A 23,822-nucleotide genomic window follows, 5' to 3' on the forward strand; every position below is an offset into this window, starting at 1 on the left:
CAAACATGTTTGCAGTAGTGCAAAACTAGTCAGGAGTGTGAGCTCCAGACATTATGCAAGTAATAGCTGCAGTTTTGCACTAGCCCCGCATCCTCCCGCAACCTCTCCATTACGCTGGATGTCAGCTAGTATTTATCCCCCACACCGAAAAATATTTGGTACAATCCTATTTTGGAAAAGGGGGAGAGTGTGCGTGTCTCATCTCTTCATCCCTGTGGCCACACACATGCACACAATGCACATTTGAACCATTCGGGTCACCAGCTGGTTTAATGTCAGTGTGACAGTAATATAAATACCCCCAACAGTACATGTGGTGTTTGCATAAAGTCATGTTATTAGAGAACAACCTTATTGCTCTGCAGTATTGTGGATACAAAAAGTGTTGTGATGCCTTAGAAATGTATTGGGCATGAGCCTGTGTTAGCAGATGTGTGAGCTAATCTGAGAAGCTGGTAGGCATACATGCAAATATGTTGAGGTGTGCTAGATGATAAACCACATCAACAAGGTGAGCATTAAAGAAACTGGATTAAACACTACTGGACCCAGTTAGTGTGCTCCATGGGATTCAAGCAGCCTAACTGTGTGCAGAATGGGAGCCCATCGGGATAAAGAATACATTCTGCTTGCTGAAGTACAAAGATAAGGCATAGCCTGAAATATTGAATATGATACTACATCACTGCAGGAACATTTAGCATGGATAAGCTGCATAAGCAAATGGGAAACAATACTTTTTATAATGAGACCACAACAATAAGACTTGCTGAGACTCGGAGAAATGTTACGGAACTCCAGTTCTGCAGTCCCCGATTTGTTTTGCTTTTCTGAGAACCAGGATGGGGTTTCTAGGGACCATGTCACTCAGGGCTGATTCTCACTTGACATTTTGTATTTCTGCAGCAATGTTGCAACATTCAGTGGTTTGTATTTTAAATTGTTTTATTTCTGTTGTTAGCCACCATGGGAACTACTGAGGTGGGGTCAAAAGGTGGGGTTTAAATGTCTGCATAAATAAACAAAATACAGATTTACTAGCTGGGCTGGGTGCAGAGCCTCTGTGGCTCTGGCCGGCCCACCCATCCAAAGCTGCCTTTTTCTCCGCCCGCCCCCCACCTGCAGTTTTCTGGCCAGCCGGCCCGCGCTTCTTCTCTCCACCGCTTCTCACCCCCTAGCCGCTTTCTGGCTGGTGGCTGGCTGGCCTGCTTCTTCTTCCCCCTGCCTGCTTCTTGCTCCCCCACCGGCACTTTTTGGCTGGCAGGCGGGCCGGCCTGCTTCTTCTCCCCCCTGCCTGGCCAACCAGGTTTTCCGCTTTCCGGCCGGCCGCTCATGCCGTAGATATCATGCCGTTCATTGTTTAACGTCTAAACCTAGCAAGTCATCACAACTTACTGGGCTTGTCCATGGCCTTTTCCCCACTTACTATGTTTTGACATTTGCAAAATCAATATCCTAGATTTTGACACTGTATAATAAATAAATAAAAATTTTCAGAAACAACATGCTTTGATATGTTTTCGTTTTGTTTTGGCTGGATTTGCTCAATCTGGCATTGGTAGTACAGGTTGAGTATCCCTTATCCGGACATCCAAAATCTGGAATGCTCCAAAATCCAGAGACCACCACAGCGTGTGCTGTAACAAAACAAAAAACAAAACGCCTCAGCTCACTAGCTCACAGATTCCCAATTTTGCTGCTTTTAAACATGCAGTCAAAACTTAATTGTTTCTGAAGGCTGTTAGTGACAGGAGTTTTGTCTGTAATTCTCTCTAGTAGCAGCTCTGTTTTTATTGTGAAGCTTTTTTATGTTTTTTATGTTCTCTAATAGATCCATATTTGAACTTTATACACACTTCTAAAGTTACTATAAAGAACTACTAAATTTCAATAGGCTTTTCCTACTGAGATTTGGTAGTTTAGTAATTCCTGAGTAACACTATTGAGAAATTTAGTTAGGGTGTCAGCCATAAAATTTAAAACATAAAAATTAAAAGATGAGATTTGGCCCCCAAATGAGTAGAGTATAAAATTCAGGGTTGCATTTTAGTGGCGGAGAGAGAGAGAGAGAGAGAGAGAGACAGAGAGAGAGAGAGATTATCACCAGTTTTCTGGCTGCACTGTTGAGAGCAGAAATCACCCCATTTTCAACATCTACTAAAGCTGTTCTTATGTATTCATATTTCTATACCGCCCAAAACTTGTGTCTCTAGGCTCTGTATTGGTTAAAAGTCACCAATTTGGCAAAAGGTCCCAGGTTCAATCCCTGGCAACATCTCCAAGTAGGCCTGTGAAAGACCTCTTTCTGAATCCTTGGAGAACTGCAGTCAGTGTGGATGGGCCCGAACTAGATACAGCAAGGATGGGACTCAGTATAAGGCAGCATCATATGTTCAGTCTCCAAAGGAAGGATTTTGCATAACTATTGTATTGTCAACAGTGGCTGGCTGTGACCTTTTGTGAGCAGATGCTAAATTGCTAGTAAAATCCAGACACGAAGACCCCATAAGGCAACAACACTCATAGAGAGTGCCTTTTTTTACATGATCCCCACCACACATTAAGGTCATCTGAGGAGGTCTGTCTCCAGTTACCACTGGTTCGTTTGGTGGCGGCTCAGAGGCGGGCCTTCTCTGTAGCTGCTCCCGGGCTGTGGAATGCACTCCCAGCAGAAATTCGTAATCTTAATTCCTTACTGACCTTCAAGAGAGCCCTTAAAACCCATCTGTTTGGCCTGGCCTTTTAGGATTTTTAAATAGTTTTAATTGTTTTAATGTTAACCTGGTTTTCAGGGTTTTAATTGTTCTGATAGTTTAATTGTTTTTTAAGATGTGTTTTAATTGGTGTTCATATTTATATTTCTGTTTTAATTGTTATTGGTTTTAATGGTTTCTGTTTTTAATTGTAAACCGCCCTAAGCCATTTCGGAAGGGCAGTATAAAAATCAAATAAATAAATAAATAAATAATAACAAGACCTGGCTGTTGCATATTATTAGCAATGGACCAGAAATGGGCTTCTCTCTCTCTCTGCCTTTCTGGAGGTATTTCCTTCTTGGTTTTTCTAAAACTCAGTTGAAAACTGATAGCATAAAGCATAACACTTCTAAAAAATTGTCTTGGTAAGACCCCCTACTATTTTTAACAAGGAATTTCTCTCTTCTCTTTACCTAAGCCAGTTCTCATAACAGCTCATGGAGCAAGATAGAAATATGTGCAGCCATTGGGGTCCAGTGAGTTCTCTGACTGATAAAAAGTTTCCCTTGCCTCAGATTACAAAGTGTGAGAGCATCACTTAGGACGATGTAATTATGTCAAGCGATGTGAAATCTAAGCTGTTTGGTTTAGAAGTGACGCTCCAAGATGATGCCCAGCTCCAGAACACAGCAGCTGCAGGGTTGAGTTACAGTCACTTCCAAACCTTGCAACTCTTTTGCGACTGTGCAGTTCAAGCCCTAATCTGAAAGGACCATGCGAAACACCACTTTGGCACTAAGAAAGAGCCTTGCTTCCTGAACTGGACTTCCTCAAGATCACAGTCAGATCTAAGGTAATGGCTCTCAAGCCTGCTATATCTAAAGAATATAAAAGGCATGACTCCATATCATTTTGCATGAGTATAGCTTTCAGAATGTTTCTCATGCTTAAACATTATTATTATTTATTTTACACAGTCAGACAGGTGTTATTGACTGCTTTATTTTTATCCAGACATCGAGTCCTTCCCAAGGACCAGGGATGGCTGAATTTTATTGTCAATGTTGTTGCTGTTGTTATAGATATCATCGCAGAATATAGGCTGTTCCCAGTAAATTTGCTTTTTGTAATTGGCTGATGGTGATTTCTGTGCCCCTATGGTATTGAGGTGCTCTTCAAGGTCTTTTGGAACTGCACCCAGGGCACCAATTACCACTGGGATTATTATTATTATTATTTCTTGTTTACACATTGTTGTTATTATTGTTATTGTTGTTGTTATTATTATTACTATTTTAAACAACATCTGTGAATGATGGGACAAGAATATCTCCTTTCAAATCTAAAGAGATACAAATTAGTTAGTATCTAATTTGTCAAAGATCGAATTTTGTTGTGGAACTGATACACATTGTTCCTGTTACTAAATATAATCTCCCATCAGGAGAGTGCGGGTGTTGGGTAGGTAGATTCACAATAGGTGTTTGGCTAGAGGGCCGGTTTGGGGGGGGGTCCAAGGAACCGCCCCTCAGGGTTTTGGCGGCCCGGAGGGCTGGGAATTATTATTTCTTGTTTACACAGTCAGACAGGTGTTATTGACTGGTTTGTTTTATCCAGACATCGAGTCCTTCCCAAGGACCTGGGATGGCTGAATTTTATCATCAATACTGTTGGTTATTACAGATATCGTCACAAAATATAGGCTGTTCCCAGTAAAGCTGCTTTTTGTAATTGGCTGATGGTGATTTCTGTGGCCCCTATGGTGTTGAGGTGCTCTTCAAGGTCTTTTGGAACTGCACCCAGGGCGCCAATTACCACTGGGATTACTTTGGTCTTTTTCTGCCACAGCCTTTCAATTTCAATTTGTAGATCTTTGTGATTTTTTTTTTCTATTTCTTTTTCTTCTATTCTGCTATCCCCTGGTATTGCTATGTCGATTATTTTAACTTGTTCTTCTTTCTTCTCAACTACAGTTATATCTGGTGTATTGTGTGGCAGATGTTTGTCTGTTTGTAGTCGGAAGTCCCATAATATTTTTACATCTTCATTTTCTACCACTTTTTCAGTTTTATGGTCCCACCAATTTTTGGCTACAGGTAGCTTGTGTTTTTTTGCAGATGTTCCAGTGTATCATCCCTGCTACCTTGTCATGCCTTTGCTTGTGGTCAGTCTGTGCGATCTTTTGACAACAGCTGATTAGGTGGTCCACTGTTTCATCTGCTTCTTTACAAAGGCAGCACTTGCTGTTTGTTGTGGATTTTTCTACTTTTGCTCTTATTGTATTTGTTCTCAGTGCCTGTTCTTGTGCAGCCAGTATTAAACCCTCTGTTTCTTTCTTCAAGTTGCCATTCTTAAGCCATTGCCAGGTCTTGGTGATGTCTGATTTTCCACTTATATTGTCCAAATATTGACCATGCAGGGGCTTATTTCTCCATTTTTCTGCTTGGTTCTTGACTTGTTCTTTCTTGTAGGCCTGCTTTGTTTCATTGGTGTTGAATAGTTTCGTGTTATTGACCATTTTAAGTGCATCTTCTTCACTGTCCTTTATATATTCTTCAAGGCCTCTTTTCTCCTCCTCTACTGTTTGATGGACTTGTAGCATTCCTCTTCCGCCTGAGCTGCGAGGGAGGTATAGCCTATCGACATCACTGTGGGGGTGCAGAGCATGATTGATGGTCATTATTTTCCTGGTCTTACGATCCAGCGTCTCTAGCTCTGCCTGGGTCCAGTCTATTATTCCTGCAGTGTATCTGATGACAGGTATAGCCCAGGTGTTTATGGCTTGTATGATGTTCCCGCCATTGAGTTTGGACTTGAGGATTTTTCTAACTCTCCTGATGTATTCATTTCCAATTTTTCTTTTAACTTCAGTGTGTGCGATGTTATCAGCCTTGAGAATGCCCAAGTATTTGTAATGTTCTTTCTCTTCCAGATTCTTGATGTTGCTTCCATTGAGCAGTTCTATTCCTTCTGTTTTTCTTATTTTCCCTCTGTTCATTATTAATGCAGCACACTTGTCTAGTCCAAACTCCATTGCTATATCGCTACTGAATATACGGAGAGTCCTTAGCAGTGATTCGATTTCTGACTGGGACTTTCCATACAACTTCAGATCGTCCATGTACAGCAGATGGTTGATTTTACTGGATGTTTTAGATGTTTGGTATCCAAGGCCTGTTTTGTTTAGTATTTGTGAAAGTGGGGTCGTGGCGATTACAAACAACAGGGGATAGCGAGTCCCCTTGGAAAATGCCTCTTCTAATGCTAACCTGTCCAAGTGTCTCCCCATTGATTGTTAACTGTGTACTCCACATGCTCATTGCTTTTTAAAATAAATATCTGAATGTTTTGGTTGATACCAGTAGCCTGACCGAATCAGGACCCAGCCCTTCGCCCTGGTGTAGGATGGCCCTCACTAGGAGGGTCCACCACACAAGAGGAGTACCCGCACTCTGATTAGTTAGGGACCTCGTTGCAAGTTTGTTATCACTGTACAATAATAAAGTGGCCCTTATTTACTCCAACTAAGCATGCCCTGTCTTCATTGGGGCCTGGGAGTTAAATCTCCCATTCACTGAGACTACAGCTACAGGCCTTTGTTACTGCAGCAGAATACTAGAATGTTGAGCTTTAAAATAGGCATTATGAAGATCCTATTTTGATTATTTTCCAGGGACAAGTATATCACAATGCTCCTCCCAGAATATGTTTTGGCACACAAAACAGCATAATTTTAAATGTAACTTATGAATTTCCCCTCATTCTTTGAAAAGACTACTATGTACTCTACTAGGATTACAACTATGGTTAAACATCATGCTGTTACTGGTGGATAATGTTTTCCTGTTATACAGGCTGCATCCTACTAAATGAACCATGCAACTCTGAGGTTAGAAAATGCTGGCTTGGATGGAGGAAAGTATACCCATTGCATAAAGTGCAGTTCATCTCATTCAGACTTCTAGATGAGATGGTCATGAACACTTGCAGAACAGCAATAATAATTTATACCAAGTGATTCCAGATTCAGTCATCAAATTCTACTACTACATGAATGCATATCAACAAAATGTGTGCACATTTACTTAGCTTGTATAGGTGTAATCAGCTGGATGTGGGTTATTTTGCTTATTTGAAGGTTTTGCTGTAACGTGTGGCTTTTGGACCCAAAGTAGGGTGATTTCATGAAGGGACCTTAAGTACGTAAGGAAGAATAGGGAGTGACTGAGGACTATGAAGAAACAGCTGGCAAGTAATAAATGCTCCTTTAATAAAGTATCTTTTGCAGACCAATACTGATAAACCTATGAAGCTTCCCTGCTGAGTCAGATCAGCATTTCAACAGCATTTCCCCCCTACACAAACCGTTTTGAGGATTTTTAAATTGCTTTTGAAAAGTGATACTATAGACAATATTACTAAAAGCACCGTCATACTGAACAGTGTGCAAACCACCCCACAGAGCTCCTGCAGGAATATGGGCCCCATGTCACTTCAATCCATGGATCAGCTTCCATGGATTGAAATGACTAGGGACCCATACACCCACAGGAGCTCTATGAGGCAGTTTGCACACTGTTAAATATGACTGTGCTTGTATTTGTATATAGCTTTTCAACAGCATGGAAAAAAATTTTCAAAACAGTTTCTGCAGAAAAAAATAAGATGTTTCCCTTTCCTCAAAGGACTTAAAAACTAAAAAGAAACACAAAAGAGACACCAACTATACAAAAGTGGCTATTGGAATGAATAGGGACAATAGCTTCCCCTCTGCTGGATATATGAGAGGCAGCTCTTTAAATATGACTCTTCTTTTGTTGTTGTTATTATTAACATTCTGTTGCGAGAAATTTCATAAACAATAAATGCATGTATTAATTTGACCAGTTAAAGTCCCTATACACACTACAGTGCCAATCCAATTCTAAAATCCTTCATCTGGAGAGAGGCCCTGTGGGTGCTGGAAAATGTGCTGCCATGTTTTTGCAAATCATCCCTGGGAAGCAGGGCTCACCCCTGACGTTCTCAATGTAGCTGCACCCATGGGGCCACTCTGTGCATAAGGTTTTAAAACAGATGAACCAGCTCTAGATTTGTGTCAAAGCACATCTGGTTTGTGGAATCAGAGCAAAACCTGCCTTTCCCCAAACATATTGCACAACCAGTTCCATAAATGCACAACCTGTTCCATAAAATTAATGTCCCTAAATACTTACGGAACATTAACTTTGCATCCTGGCTATTAACAAGGATTCTCCCTTAGAAAAAATTGTTGGCCTTCTGCTATAGCAGTACATCATTTCTTGTGCTGAATCTTTTTCTCAGCTTTAGCAACAGTCTAAAACATTAAGCTCCGTACTAGGCACTGTAGTGGTTGAAGTCGTGGGAAGCATTTTCTTTAGATAGTTTTTGCTTGGACCTTTTGATTTGTGTTGATTTTCTCTTTGCTCAATTGCAGATGAGTACACTAGTACAACGTCATAAACTTTCAGGGCTGCATTGGTTTTGGAGAGGACCAATGACATCCCAGCAGTGTGCTGCTATGCTGGCAATATTCATCATGGTCAGAAGCATTGCATCAGTACCGTGCAAAACCACTTTGTGACACAGAATTGATCCAAGATGGTATGGGGATCATCTACTGACATTTATCCTCATAGCATTGACTACCCTAGCTCCAGCTACATTGGCATAACCAGACACACCTGATAGCATTATTTAATGATGGAGTTGTTGCAAAGGTTACTTTGGCTCAGGAGGTCACTGCAGCCAGGCTGCAGCAATACAGCAGACACTGAACCCTTTCTCACAATCTGTAAGAAGGGCTTAAAGGGGCTAGGGGAGGAAGCCTCGAAAAACTTACCTCCCCTGCAGACAATCCTCTCCTTGTTGCAGGGCACCACTTGGGTGTGAGGGAGTGTGACTCTGTTGGTCCTTTTGGATCTCTCAGTGGCTTTCGATAACTATTGACCATAGTATCCTTCTGGAATGTCTGAAGGGATTGGGGGTGGGAGGCACTGCTTTGCAGTGGTTCCGCTCCTACCTCATGGGCAGGTTCCAGATGGTGTCTCTTGGAGACTGTTGTTCTTCAAAATCTGAACTTTGTATGGTGCCCCTCAAGGCTTCATATTGTCTCCAATGTTGTTTAACATCTACATGAAACCACTGGGAGAGATCATCAGGAGATTTGGCGCAGGGTGTTTATCAATATGCTGATGATACCCAAATCTATTTCTCTGTGTCAACATCATCAGGAGAAGGCATAACCTCCCTAAATGCCTGCCTGGAGGCAGTAATGGACTGGATGAGGGACGACAAACTGAGGCTGAATCCAGATAAGACGGAGGTGCTTATTGTGCGGGGTCAGAACTCTGGAGACAATTTTGATCTGCCAGTTCTGGATGGGGTCATGCTCCCCCGGAAGGAACAGATACGCAGTCTGGGGGTGCTTCTGGATTTGAACTGGTGTCCCAGGTTGAGGTGGTGGCCAGAAATGTTGTTTATTAGCTTCAGCTGATACTCCAGCTGCGTCCGTTTCTTGAGATGAACAACCTCCAAACGGTGATATATATGCTGGTAACCTCTAAGCTGGATTACTGCAATGTGCTCTATGTGGGGCTGCCTTTGTATGTAGTCCGAAAACTGCAGCAGTTGGTACAGAATACGGCAGCCAGGTTGGTCTCTGGGTCATCTAGGAGAGACCATATTACTCCTGTGTTGAAAGAACTACACTGGCTGCCGATACGTTTCCAGGCAAAATACAAGGTCCTGGTTATTACCTATAAAGTTGCAAATGAAGAGACAAAAGTCCCACGGTGCTGTAAACTTTTTATTTGAGCCCAACGCATTTCGGCCGGAGCTTTCTTCAGGGGCAAAATCTTACCCAATGTAATCCTGTTTAAAAAAAAACACCTTTCTTCAAAAACAGGAAACAATATCTTGGACTACCAAAGTTGATGGAGCACATTTGCTGCTGTTTTACTGAGTATCTTACTAAGTTGCTGCCCCTGGACTCTGGAATGCGCTCCCTGGTGAAATAAGAGCCTCCCCATCTCTGGCAACTTTTAAAAAAGCACTGAAGACATAATTATTCACCCAGGCTTTTAATTAGATTCATGATTTTAATTTTCAACGTTCGTTTTAAATGATTTAAATGTTAATGATTTTAATGTTTAAATGATTTTAATTGTTTTAATGTTTTTAATGATTTTAATTGTAAACTGCCCAGAGAAGGAAGTTTTGGGTGGTATGAAAATATGTTAAATAAATAAATAAATTATGGGGAGTCTTTCAGTGCCAGCTGGGAGGCTGCTCGTGTGTGGGTGCTGTGCAGAGCCACGCAGCACCGACACATAATCAGTTAACCCAGGCTAATGGCACGTTTGTGCCCTTACCTGGGCTAACAGCTGGGGCTCCCTTGTGGGCATGTCACTGCACTACTGCCAGGAGCTGTGCAAAGGCAAAACCAGGATGGCCTTCCTTAGCCATGTTTTGCCTGTGTGTGAGAACAGACTCACAGCCTCTATCGTCCATGCATCAGGCATATATTGTCAACTGTATTGTTATAGGTGGCTGTGGCAGCAGGAAAAGACAACAGCATGCCAGCAAGGTAACTGATAACAATTCGGCTAGGGATGTGCGAAACAGAACGATCCGTACCTGAAACTGCCTGTTTTGGGTGATTCGTTGCCGAAACGAATCACCGAGGTCATTCACACAATCAAAAACTGTGTTCTACCCAGGTTTGGGAGCTGTGTGTACTCCCAATTTTTGATTGTGTGGAAGCAAGGTTAGAGGAAAACCTGGGTAGAAGTGATTGTGTGGAAGCAAGGTTAGAGGGAAACTTGGGTAGCTTTTTCTTCTACCTTACTTCCACACAATCACTTCTACCCAGGTTTTCCTCTAACCTTGCTTCCACACAATCAGAAATTGGGAGTACACACAGCTCCCAAACCCAGGTAGAACACAGTTTTCAGTTGTGTGAATGACCTCACCCTTTTGCCCTCCCAAAATGTTTTGGAGCCAAAATGAATCATCCCCGTTTTGACTCAGAATTATTTGGCGTTTTGGCCCTCCATTTTGTGGCCAATAAAGTGTTTCTTCTTCCTCCTCCATTTTGAGTTCTGACGTCTATTTGAATTTCCCACCTTTTTACCTCCCATTGACTTCAATGCAAAAAGGTCCAATCTGATGTCTACTCGAATATTGGGTCCCAGGGCCAAAAGAGTGGGGTGGGGTGGTAGTGCCTAATGGGTGGAGGCTACCACCCAAATTGCAGAGGGATTGGGCAAAGGGCTGATTTTTGGTGAATTGAAGTTTACACGGCTTTAAGGGTTTTCCCCATAAGGTATAATGGAGGTGTATCGCTTCACGTCAGGGGCAAAGGGGTGGCCTAGAGCGGTGTGAGGTAGGTGATTTGCTGAAGTTTGGTAGCAAATGAGAGTGGATTCATGTTTTGTATTGAAAATCTCATTTGCTACCAAAGATTCTACACTCAGAACACCTCAGAAACAACAGAACCCTGTACCCCATGGGGTAGAAACCCATGGGGGTGGTTGGCACCCTATGTGCACTACACCACCACTCACTCTGGGCCGCCCCAGCACCCCACAAGTGCAGTTATGGGGCTGCTGAAACCTCCATTATACCTCATGAGCAAAAACCTTAAAGATGCATAAACTCCAACAAATCACCAAAAATCAGCTCTCTGCCTAAATCCTTTGAAAAAATTCTGGTAGTTTCCTTGCCCCCCTTGGGCACTACCACCAGCCCCACACCACTCTAGGTCACCCCTTTCCCCCCGACATGAAGCGATACACTTCCATTATACCTTATGGGGGAAACCTTTAAAGACGCGTAAACTTCAACAATTCACCAAAAATCAGCCCTTTGCCCAATCCCTCTGCAATTTGGGTGGTAGCCTCCACGCATTAGGCACTACCACCCCACTCCACTCTTTTGGCTGTGGGACCTGTTTTCTTGATCCGAATCTATTCCGATTCGGATTAATTCGGATCCGAATCGAATCTGGGTTGATTCGGATGGGTCAGATTTGGACCCAAAATGAATAGGGGGTGTTTTGTTTAGGATCCGAATTGAAACACCGAAAATCCAAATTGCATACCCCTAATTACGGCTGTTCAAAATCTACTGCCCCTGAAATTGCCCCAGAATCTACTGCCTAAAGCAGGGCCTTCATACTTTGCTTGGTTATGAGGCTGCCCTTGACTATTTGATGGCACACAAGTTGCTTTGGGTGTGACCCTGTGCCCAGTTAAGATTTCAGTAGAACTGAAGCAGTCTCTGAGCCAAGATGGGCTAGCTGGAGTGCTTGGTTGCTAATGATATAGTGGGCATAACAGAAACCTGGTGGAACAGTGAGAACCAATGGGACACTATTATTCCTGGATACAAACTTTACAGAAAGGGCAGGGAAGGGAGGATTGGGGGTGGAGTAGCTCTTTATATTAAAGAAGGGATAGATTCCAACAAGCTAGAAAACCTAGAAGGACCTGAGTCCTCCAGAGAAACATTATGGGTGACAATATGAGGACTGAAAGGAAATGTGTCACTAGGGACATGCTATCGTCCTCCAGATCAAAACGCTGAGAGTGACCTGGAGTTGGAGAAGGAAATCAGAGAGGCATCAAAGAGAGACAGAGCTGTAATAATGAGTGACTTCAATCAACCATACATAGACTAAGCAAATTCACATTCAGATAATGACAGAGAGGCCAAATTTCTAGACACATTAAATGACTGCACCAGTTGGTCATGGAACCAACCAGAGAGAAGGCAACCTTGGCTTAATCCTGAGTGGCGCCCAGGACCTGGTGTGAGATGTCAGAGTTATAGATCCATTGGAAGCAGTGACCATAGTTTGTTCCTATTTAACTTTTATATGAGTGGAGTATTGCCAAGGAAGTTCAACATGTATTTGTTGGATTTCAGAAGAGGAAACTTGGAAAGGTGCTGAATAGGGCAACCAAGATGATCAGGTGCCTGGAGCACCTTCCTTATGAAGCAAGGCTACAGCATCTGGGGCTCTTTAGTTTGTTACTGTGTGAAACAGGATGCTGGACTAGATAGGCCTTGGGCCTGATCCTGCAGGGCTGTTCTTATAGGCTGGCTGTTCACAGGATTACAGCCTAAGTCACAGTTCCCTGAGATCTATTGATTTACTTTTTAAAGATTTCTACACTGCTCCATTATTTGTTAATAATTTATAGTAATGCATTGTACAATTATTGCAGTGGGCAAACCGTAACTCATATTATACCCTATGTCTCTATAGGACTGGAGCAGTAATCTCATAAGTTCCAGATGTCCCTACTGAACCAGGGAGAGTCCTGCTGCAGGCCTGTAGTTAAATCTCAGAGTGACAGGTAGGATGGCTCCAGATGACATGGTAAAAATTGAACTGCTGGTTCCCAGAGTTAGATGGTGAGCCCAACATCACTGGTGGTGGTTGTGAGATAAGCTAACATTGGTCATAACTTCTGAGCCTGCCAATGTCAGTTTCCCCAGTCCTACTTATAGTTCCAGAGCTGATATATGTAACCCAGAGCTGAAGTTGGTTACAGGTGTTGGCTCACTGTAAGTAGGGCTGGGGAAGTCAACATTGGTGGGTTCAGACGACACAACCAATATCGGCTTATTGCTTCCCCCACTGGAAGTTTGGCTTGCTGCTGAACCCTAGGAACCAGAGGTTTGGCTTTTAGCATGTTATATGAAGGTGCCTGTAGATTAATCTTGATTTTAGTGTACATGCATGTAGAAGCACACAGATGGATCCAAAGGCCAGCACACTGCTTCCACTCTACCAACACCTTCACCCCTCGCCCATATGCAACATATACTATAACATACTAGCTGATCAGGCTCATAGTATCTGCGCCCCTAGTTTGACTCTTCCCACCCCCCCCCTTCAGCCTCTTCTCCCTGACTCTGTCTTCTGGTGGGTGTCTCTGATGCCCGCCTGCCCGGCTTCTCTCCCCGCTGCCTCGCCCATGGTTTCTCCTGCCTCCTGTCAGTTTTTCTGTCCCCTCTGGCCACCACCTCCTGACCCCGGAGGGCGCGCAGGCCGCCGCAGCTGCCTCACTGTGGCTGGGGCCGCAGCCACCTCCTCGCTGCAGCTGCCGCCATTTCCCCCGGCAGAAGCTCAACAGCCTCATGCCGCACATGAGCTCCCGCTGCCCAGCCAATCCGGTGCCTCCGCCGCCCAGCCAATCTGCCGGGCGCTGGGATGCATCCCCATGGGCACGTTTTCAAGGATTAATTATAAAGATAGCAGTGGGGAAGATCTTTTAGTAATGTGAAAGCTCAGACAATTGTCCTTGGCACGAGAATAGGAGGGTTACAAGAACATAAGAGTGTGCCCCTATTTTCGTCTGCAAAATGTTGAGGCTATCTCATCTGTGTTTAGCAGAATCCTAAAGACAGAGATTTTTTTTAGCCTACTTTCCAGTAGGCTTATGAGAGCACCTGGCACTCCGTGTGTGTGTGTCCCCCACATCCGTCCATGTGTCCGACTGTCCATGTCCCTCCCATCAACTTTGCAACGCCTGGACCAATATGAACCAAATCAGGTACAGTTGTAGGGACACCTCAATTGCGGTGTTTGTGATAATGTCATCCACCCCAATTCAAGATGGCAGACGCATAAACTTTTGAGGTGCAAGTGGACAAACGTGAACTGCCTAACTGATTTGAACCAAATTTGCTACAGCTGTAGGAACACATAGGGATCCCCAATGGCATAGTTTGTAATGATGTAATCCACCCCAATCCAAGATGGCAGACACGTGAACACTTCAGGTGCAAGTGGGCTAACGTGGACCATCTAGCCGATTTGAACCAAATTAGGTACAGTTGTAGCGAGTGGCATACAGGGACACCTCAATGGCATAGTCTGTGATGATGTAATCCACCCTGATTCAAGATGGCAGACATGTGAACATTTGAGGCATAAGTGGGCTGATCTGTGGACCACCTAAACGATTTGAACCAAATTTGCTACAGTTGTAGTGAGTGACACACAGGGACACCTCAGTGATGTATGAAATGTCATCCACCCTGATCCAATCTGGCGGATGCATGAACGCTTGAGCACAAGAGGTCTAACTTGTGGATCACCTAACCGATTTCAACTGAATTTAGTCCATTAGTAGGGATCGTGAAAGGAAAGCTGGCAGATTAATTATTAATTCTTACTAGAACAACTTGTTTTCTTTTGTTGGGGACTATGAGGAATAAAAAACTAAAAAGGGAGCAAAATAAACAAATTTTCCATAAGTTGTGACATGTGTAGCCTGAACTCGTGGTATAAATAGAAAGCCACTACTGGCTGTGATTCTCTAGAGGTGCCATAGACTTCATTAAGTTAGACGTGGTGACAATGTGTAACCCATCAAACTGAACACAGCCCCCCTCCACCATATACTGTGGTCTGCCAGCTTTTTGCAAGGGCGGGAGTGGAAAATGTAAGGCTGCACTACTAGCAAGAAAGATGCACAAGGTAGGGTTGACATGGTGTAGTAATAACTGAATAGATAATTCCCGTTGTAATTGGGGTGTCTTTTGAGACACAAAATTGCATTCCATCCTAATATACCACATGCAGAGATTTATTTCTTCCCAGCTTTGTACCATCAGGACCTTCTTCCAGTTTCTGCAGGCAGCAAAAGCAAGAAGTGCATTAAACTTCTTGGAACCTGTTGTGTATGGCTACGTCCATCTGCATTCACACAAACGGTGTGGCCTTACGTGGCTGCTTGTTATTTCATCTTTAGTGGGCTGTTTTTGTTCTTGTTTTTAAATTAATGGAATCCTCTGTAACACCACAACAGTGAAAATAACTTGCTCACTCCTGCTGCTACTCTTATTGGGGTGACTCAACATTTCACAGAATCAGAGAATTGGAGGAAACTTTGTAGGCTCTCTTATCCACCACCCTGATTGATACAGGAAAACGTCATTCAGTTCATTCACGCAAAAGGATGTGCTAGCCATGCAGTGATTACTGATCCCTTTTCGGGAAGGGCACCTATGTTCAATAAAAGATAACTTTTAAAAACACAGGTAAAACACCAGACAGTCCTGCAGAGAAGAAACAGGCCACCAAACATAACCTATTGGTATAATGGCTCATTAAATATAACAAATATTGCAGAACAACACAAATTATTAGTGAAGTGGGAGTTATGTGTGCGGTCAAAGAAGCATTGTCAGAGCTTTAACTTTTTTCTTCTTTTTGCATTTCCCCTTGGTATGTTTTCTTTTTTCAGAAGAGCCTTTAAACCCTGGGCTAGCACATGTGGATGTAATGTTAACAATTCAGAAGAGACACTGCTTCAGAGTTTTACCTCTACTGTTCTTGTGATTATTAATCCCATAAGGTTTGCAACACAGGATTTATTTGGCAGTGGTCTCCCCCAACCCTAATGTAAATGCTCCAAGAAAATTTATACATCAAATAAGAAGGAAAGGTTATGAATATAAAGTCTGTATAAGATTGCAACAAATACAAACCACAAACTGATACTATATTAAAAAAAATTGCCGATTCTGTATATGCAGTTTGAACAAAACATTTTGCATTTGGCAGACTTCTGTGCTGGCCAGCAACCAATATTTCAAGATCTCTGAATGTATTTATAAACATAGTCCCCCAAAGCGTGCTGTTCAGTTTAGCATGCACAGACACAAATGCTGTCCTGAAGCATTTGTAATAATGTGCCTAGGTAAGCATTTGTTCAGTGGACCCAGAAGAAAAAGCCTAGACTTATAGCCATGAACTTTCTGGATAGCTTTAGGCAAATAATTTCAGCCTTTTCCAGCCAATCAGTTTGCAATAGTTACACACATTCATGGGAGGATCCCAGGTGCCTTTGCTCAAGGTAATTTTTCTCTTGCATAGTCCAGAATATTGTATTTCCCCCAGCACTAAAACAACAACATGTTGCCACTGTAAAAATGTGATTCACATGTCCATTGTGATTGGTAGTGCTGTTCAAAATCAATGACTGTGCAGTTGACACAGGCTCCTCTTGGACAGTGCCTCTGACATCATGTGTGATGAGTAAAAGCGCTCCTGACCCCATGGTCCATACCATAACAGTGGCTTACATACTGCGCAGTATGGGTGTTTTATCATGTAGAAAGGCCTCCTCAGTCTCAGTTCCCATCTGATTATATGTCTGCTCCACAAAAGAAAGGGAGGGAAATACACACACACACACACACACACACACACACACACCCCTGCTGTAAAATGAGTCAGACCATTGGTCTATCTAGCTCAGTATTGTCTACACAGACTGGCAGCAGCTTATCTAAGGTTGCAGACAGGAATCTCTCTCAGCCCTATCTTGGAGAAGCCAGGGAGGGAACTTGGAACATTCTGCACTTCCCAGAGCGGCTCCATCCCCTGAGGGGAATATTTTACAGTGCTCACATGTGGTCTCCCATTCAAATGCAACCAAGGCAGACCCTGCTTACCTAGGGGGACAATTCATGCTTGCCAGGGGTATAGCAAGGTTGAAGCGGGCCCAGAGACAAGATTTTAAAAAGCCCACCCCCACTCCGCTGAAGCTTAGCTCATGAAGTAAAGAAATCTTAAATGAGGCTGAATAGTAGTAACAAAAAGCATAGTAATATATATATGTATGTATATGTATGTATGTATGTATGTGTATATGTATGTATATGTGTATATGTATGTGTGTCTGTGTGTGTGTACACACACACACACACACACACACACACACACACACACACACCCCTATGTGCCACAATAGAACATCATCCTAAAATTTTTTTTTAAGGTTTTGTAAATTGTGGACGATGCAAGTCATTTAATGGTACCAGAGAAAGACATGCTGTTCTGGTAGCTCCAGCTCTTAACACTCACATCAATTTCGGAGGATGAATACAACTGAAGGAAACCCGGGCAGGCGCATGGCTGGGGGAGTCAGTCATGTGACTTGCCTCGGGGGGGGGGCAAGGCAGTAGGCCCCCAGACAACTGTCTCCCCTTGCCCTATTATAGTTACGCCTCTGATGCTTGCTACCACAAGACCAGCTCCCCCTCCCTCCCTCCCTCTCTCTAATGAAGAGAAAAGCATGTTCCTAATGTTCTCAGTTCCTCCTTTAAGTGAATTCTCCCCTGAATGAGACATAAGACAGGGAATAGAATTAGATTAGACACAGTAACTGTGAACAGGAACAGAACAACTCGATCTGTTGTATTACATCATTTTTCTTTTAGTCTGTGCTTCGCCTTCTGTGTTTCCCTGTTTCCCCCCCGAATCTTCAGCATAAAAATGCTTTTTTAAACATGCTGGAAATGTTATTAAGGCTGGAAAGTTTAGTTTCCTCGAGAAGTAGCTATAGTATCAGAAGTCTTCATTAAATAATTTGAATTAAAAATAGTGTTCTACCTCACAAGCTTGTCATACAGATAAATAAGATTAAAGAATGTTGTAATTAAATTCTGATATGGAAGACATGTGTTGCTCTACCTACCTACCTACCTACCTAGTATCACTTGTCAGAAAATATTACTGTTATTTGCTTGAGTCTGAAAATAACACAAAAATATTGTCAAATCTATAAGAATCACCCACTTTGAGACTACTTAAATGGTTCATCCACATGGCAACTGCTACATGCCTCTGATTCAGTGTTATAACACACACCTGGGAGGATGGGAACAACATCCCTATAAAATAATCCTAATTGAAACTAAGAAACCAGTTATTAGACTTCATCACACACAACAGAACTGTCAACAATAAGTCAAGGAACGGGCATGGGTAAAAGCTCCCAGCAGGGGGAAACAGACATATTAAGGATGTGCACAAATCAATTTCTTGATTGATTTGTGCACAAATCAATTCCCCCTTATTTGTTTTGTGTCTGAATCTGTCCCCCCGAATCACCTGATTAGATTTGGATTTGATTAAATTCAGATTCAGATTGATTCGTAACTCTTATAATGGTCCTAGGGGCACCGAATTTTGGTAGTGGGTTGGTCCCCATGGGTGCTGCCTACCACCCAAATGTCACGGCAGTGGGGCACTAGGTTGATTTTTGTGCACACCTAAAAGAAAGTAAACTCAATTAAAGTCAGTGGGATTTGCTTCCATATAATGAGGGAAGAATTTAAACAATCCCTTTAAAAAGGGGTTGGAAGAGGGGAGAATAATGGTAAGGTCTTTTAAAATATGTGAGTGGAAAACAATATAAAAATCCTGTGAGGTAAACGCACCACCATCCCCCCTAGCACCCAGCACAAGGACTGTTCTCACAGAATCTGACATTAGCCAAAGCATCCCACAGGGCATAAGATCTGATAGTATATTTAAAACAAAAATGACAATATATCCTACAATGTAGAGAATACAGCAAGAAAGAGATAGCAACGGACATAATGAGGAACACTACACAAAGTTATACTACTGGAATTAAAAGAACATGTTAAAGAATGCCTAACGTTCTTTTAATTTCAATGAGAGTACTGTGAGTAAGAGCCCCCTAATGGTGCAGTGGGGAAATTACTTGACTAGCAAGCCAGAGGCTGCCTGTTTGAATCTCCACTGATATGTTTCCCAGACTATGGGAAACACCCATATCAGGCAGCAGCGATATAGGAAGATGCTGAAAGGTATCATCTCATACTGTGTGGGAGATGGCAATGGTGAGCCCCTCCTGTATTCTACCTACCAAAGATAACTACAGGGCTCTGTGGTCACCAGGAGTCGACACCGACTTGATGGCACACTTTACTGTGAGTAAGCCATTATCTTGTCAGTCATTAACCATTAAGCGGAGGCATGAGGCTTAAAGAGAAGAAATCTACTCTGTCTATGCTCAGAGGCTATGTCACTTTTGTACAACAATTAAAATATACTACTTTCTAGACAGAAGTAAGACAAACTGCCCAGAGACGTAAGTTTTGGGTGGTATAAAGATATGTTAAATTAATTTTTTAAAAAATAAGTATCATTAAAATATGCCACAACTTTATTAGAAGAGGAAGAAGAGCTAAGGCCAGAAGAGCTCATATCAGCTACCCAGGACTCTACTCTAGCCAGAGATCAGGCCCTGGAAAGGTGGGAGGAGGGCTGCTGCTCAAGGCCTGGGTGTCCTGAGTGAAGGAGGAAGGAGAAAAAGGAGAAAATAAGGGCTCCTCTAGGTTTCCATCCCTGGGCTTGCAAGAAATGGGCTTTTTTCTTCTTCTCTAGGGGGCTCATAAAGAAGAGTATGACTCACTATATATGTTAAAAAGGCACAATTCAGAGGCTTAATTCATTAAGGCTCTCCTCACCTACAGACAGCCTTGGTCGGCCTGATGTATGAGCTATATCAAAGAATTGACAGAGGGAGTACAACTTTGCTGTTTCTTTTGGATCTCTCTGCAGCTTTCAATACCATCGGCCATGGTATCTTTCTGAATCTTCTGAAGGATTTGAGATTTGGGTATACGACTTTGCAGTACCCATTCTGTTCCTTTCTCTCAGGCAGATTTCAGATGGTGTCACTCGGGGATAGTTGCTCTGTGAAAGGAGAGCTAATGTATGGTGTCTCTCAGGGCTCCTCCATCTTATCCCAGATGCTTTTTAACACCTACATTAAACCGCTGGGTGAGATCATCAGGGGATTTGGAGCAGGGTGTTATCAATATAATAACACCCTGCTCCAAAATAAAAATAAATAAATATGCTGATATGCATACAAATATGACAAATATCTATATACCACTTTTCAACAAAAGTTCTCAAAGCAGATAAATAAATAAATAATGCTGTAAAAAAACAACCATAAAAATATAAGCTGCAAATACTTTGTACAGTATGGTATATGATGATGGCTTTAGAAATGAGGCTTAATGCACCCACTTTGCCTTGGTCTTTCAGTTGGACAATGGGGCTGGGAAGAGAAGCATCCAGGAAGACATTTAACAAATGTGATTCCCCTAATAACTTCCTAGAGGTCCCCTAGAAATGCCCGATTAATTTCTGCCTGGATGCATCCACCTCTGATCAAGGCAAAGTGTGGGTGCATGAAGCCTCATTTCTAAAGCCATCATCTTATACCAGATTGTACATATGGTATGGTGTACATATTATATGGTGTGGAAGTTAAGATAGGCACCTTAAGTTGCAATTTGCATTCTTTTTAGAGCACGAGTGAAAATGTAAAGCATCTTAACTCTTATCTTAAACCTAAGGTTTTTCAATTACTGATTGTAGGGCAAAGGAGGGAAGACAGCAGGAAGACAGATTTGTTCAGAAATGATCCTTTTAAAAATTAATTATTGGAATGATAACCTCAGGATGATGCACAACTATTCATATTATTAGGAGCAATTTAACAAAAGGTTAGTTGCAGTGTAAAAATATTGTTTTAATTTAAAATAAGCATGTATGTTTTGGTGTGTGTCCCCCGCCCCCTCAATTTAAAATAATGCTAAGCAAATCATCTCCCCCCCCCCGTTTTACATTTGCATCTTTGTTTTGCATTCTATCTTCCTGTCCTTGATGATGTATTTTTAAATGTTTTGCTTAAAATGTATATATCATATTTACCCAAATCATATTTACCCTGAATTTAAGATGACTCCCTTTAAAAATATGGGTTAAATATAGGGTATACTATTTACTCAAAGAGAAGAGGGCCCTGAATTTATGGGCAATCATCCCCCATCCCCCAATTTCTAACATCAAAGAACTTGGGGAAAGCCTAGTCAGATTCAGGTAAATACAGTAATTGTAAAGGAGAGGACTCATCTTATTTCAGAACATCACTCTGCCATAACTCTTATCCAAAACACCATATCTCTTATCCAAAACACCACACAGTGTGTCTTTTATTTTGAAACTATGCTTCAGAAGCAGTTCTTCAAAGGTATGGAGAGTAACCAGAATTAGTGAGAGAAGACCTGTTTTCCAACAGCCAGAACTCAACCGTGGCATGTATGAAGTAATAAAAAAGAAAGCAGTGCCTCTGCACATATGAAAAGTGATTTTTCAGAACTAAGGATGGAACCACAATGTGCCTACAAAGCTTCCAGATCACTCAGGGTTGGAAGTCCAGCACGATCTCATTCCAGAAATCAAAACATGAAGTAACAAATGTCTGTTTTGAGAGCGCTACCCCTTCTCTTTCCATAGGAGAAGCCGTGTTACTGTACATCAGGGTTTCCCAACCTGTGGTACTCCAGGTGTTGATGAACTACAACTCCTGTCAGCCTCAGCTATAATTTATTGTGGCTGGGGATTATGGGAGGCAGGGGCGTAACTACTATTAGGCAAGGGGAGGCGGCTGCCTGGGGGCCCCCACGCCTCGAGGGGCCCCCCAGAGGCAAGTCACATGTGAAGTGTGTGTGTGTATCAACGAGGGGCCCATTTTAAAATTTTGTCTCTGGGCCCACTCCAGCCTTGTTACGCCCCTGATGGGAGGTGTAGTTCAACATCTGGAATATCACAGGTTGGGAAACCCTGCCATACATCCATGGTATCACCTTCTGCCAAAGGGCACCACTGGTTTTCATGTCAAAGCTTTTGACCATTGCCAGCAATATTATCAGAACATCTTCTCTCCTGAAACTGCTACATGGAGTTTTCTTGCATTGTGTTTGTCATGATTTGCAGGGGCAAGCTTTTCTTTTTGCTGTGGTATGACCAGGGCTTCAGCGGAGCAAAGGTGCATGTTCAAAATCTATGTTCAGTACTAGCCCAACTGTCTTACCAGCAGATTATGTGAGGCAATGTGAGCATGTGCAGAGTGGTCTCGCCTTCTCCGACTAACTATAGGCCGCCATTTGAGATTGAAAATAAGCTTCCAGTCCCTCAGGCTCTGGACCCGGCACTCGTCCTAGTTGAAAAACTGGCCTCCCGTCCCGATATGTCATTCAAAATATTGCATTGCAAGCCGGGCTGCCTGATTTAGCTTAGCTTTCCTTGTGGGCAGCTGCAGAGTCAGAGTGGTGCGGGGATGGGCGGGGGGGGGGGGCGTCCCAAGGCAAGCACGAAAGGGGCGGCACCTTCCCTCCTGCGCCGCCGTGCGTCCCTCTCAGCGTGTCCGCCCGTCCTCCCTCGTCGCCTCCCGCCTTCTGCTTTAGGGTGCTTCCTTTTCCGCTTGCCCTCGCCATGGAGCCGCCGGGTAAAGCTACGCTGTCTCGAACAGCATAGCGGAGGCAGAAGAATCAATGCAGGCCGGTCTTTCCAGATGTGGACGAGGCCACGCCCCCTTCATTTGCATGCCCGTCGCCCTGCTTTGCATGTGTTCCAGATGTGAGCGATGCCGGCCTTGGGTTCCAGGGGGCGATCAGATCCTGGCAAGGAAGGACGGAGGAGCTGGGTGAGTGCTCGAGGCTTTGGAGGAGCGTGTGCCTCTCTGTGGCTTACGGAAAGCGTAGAGGAGTGAGGAGGGGACCCTGGAGGGTTATCTGCTGTTATACCTCTGCTTTCTCACTGTTTGGTTCCTTCTTGCTTTTTGCCCACACAGAAGTGACAGTCGTGCCACCATAGTAACATCGAACTGTTGCCTGATTCAAGAAACCTTTGTCAGCTAATCATATGAGTTTTAGGCAATTAACTGATGAATGGGTTGATTAAATTTGCATATGATGCTAGGTAGTGTTGCTTGGGGATCCAGTGATCCAGGTGGAGGTGTGCAGCCTGTTTTGGACAATATTAGAACATGGCCAGCAATAGACTTGATGTGGGGCTGCCCTTACAGTCAGGATACTTCAGCTGGTCCCGAATGTGATCCAGAGTGTATTATTTGGGAGCAAGTGATTAGAGGGTTTCTTAACCTTGGGCCCCCAGATGTTGTTGGACTACAACTCCCAGAATCCCCAGACATGGCCTTTGTAGCTGGGGATTCTGGGACGTGTAGTCCAACGACATCTGGGGGCCAAGGTTCAGAAACCCTGGATTAGACTGCGTACCAGGTCACCTCGTTACCAACTTCATTGGTTTCTAGTTTGTTTCAGGGCTGAATTCAAGGCTCTGGCTTTTATCTTGAAATCCCTAAGTAACCAGCAATCAGAGTATCACAAGATGTACCTCATCCAGTGTTCCCTCTAACAGGGATTCCCAGATGTTGTTGACTACAACTC

General features: G+C 43.1%; 1 protein-coding gene across 3 annotated transcripts in view; it reads left to right on the forward strand.

The window, feature by feature from the left end:
* The first annotated feature begins 3,393 nt into the window (after positions 1–3,393).
* Positions 3,394–23,822, forward strand: part of SLC41A3 (solute carrier family 41 member 3) — a 78,190-nt gene continuing 57,761 nt past the window's right edge. Inside the window, exons 1-2 of one of the 3 annotated variants that reach the window (XM_053294987.1) lie at positions 3,407–3,549; positions 20,950–21,077. The gene's annotated coding sequence lies outside the window, so the exon portion shown is untranslated. Of the gene's footprint in view, positions 3,550–20,949; positions 21,078–22,754; positions 23,060–23,822 lie in introns of those variants that run through there. The other 2 variants (XM_053294986.1, XM_053294985.1) reach the window with 2 other exon arrangements.

The sequence above is a fragment of the Hemicordylus capensis genome, chromosome 2 (genome assembly GCF_027244095.1).
Source record: "Hemicordylus capensis ecotype Gifberg chromosome 2, rHemCap1.1.pri, whole genome shotgun sequence".
NCBI lineage: Eukaryota > Metazoa > Chordata > Lepidosauria > Squamata > Cordylidae > Hemicordylus > Hemicordylus capensis.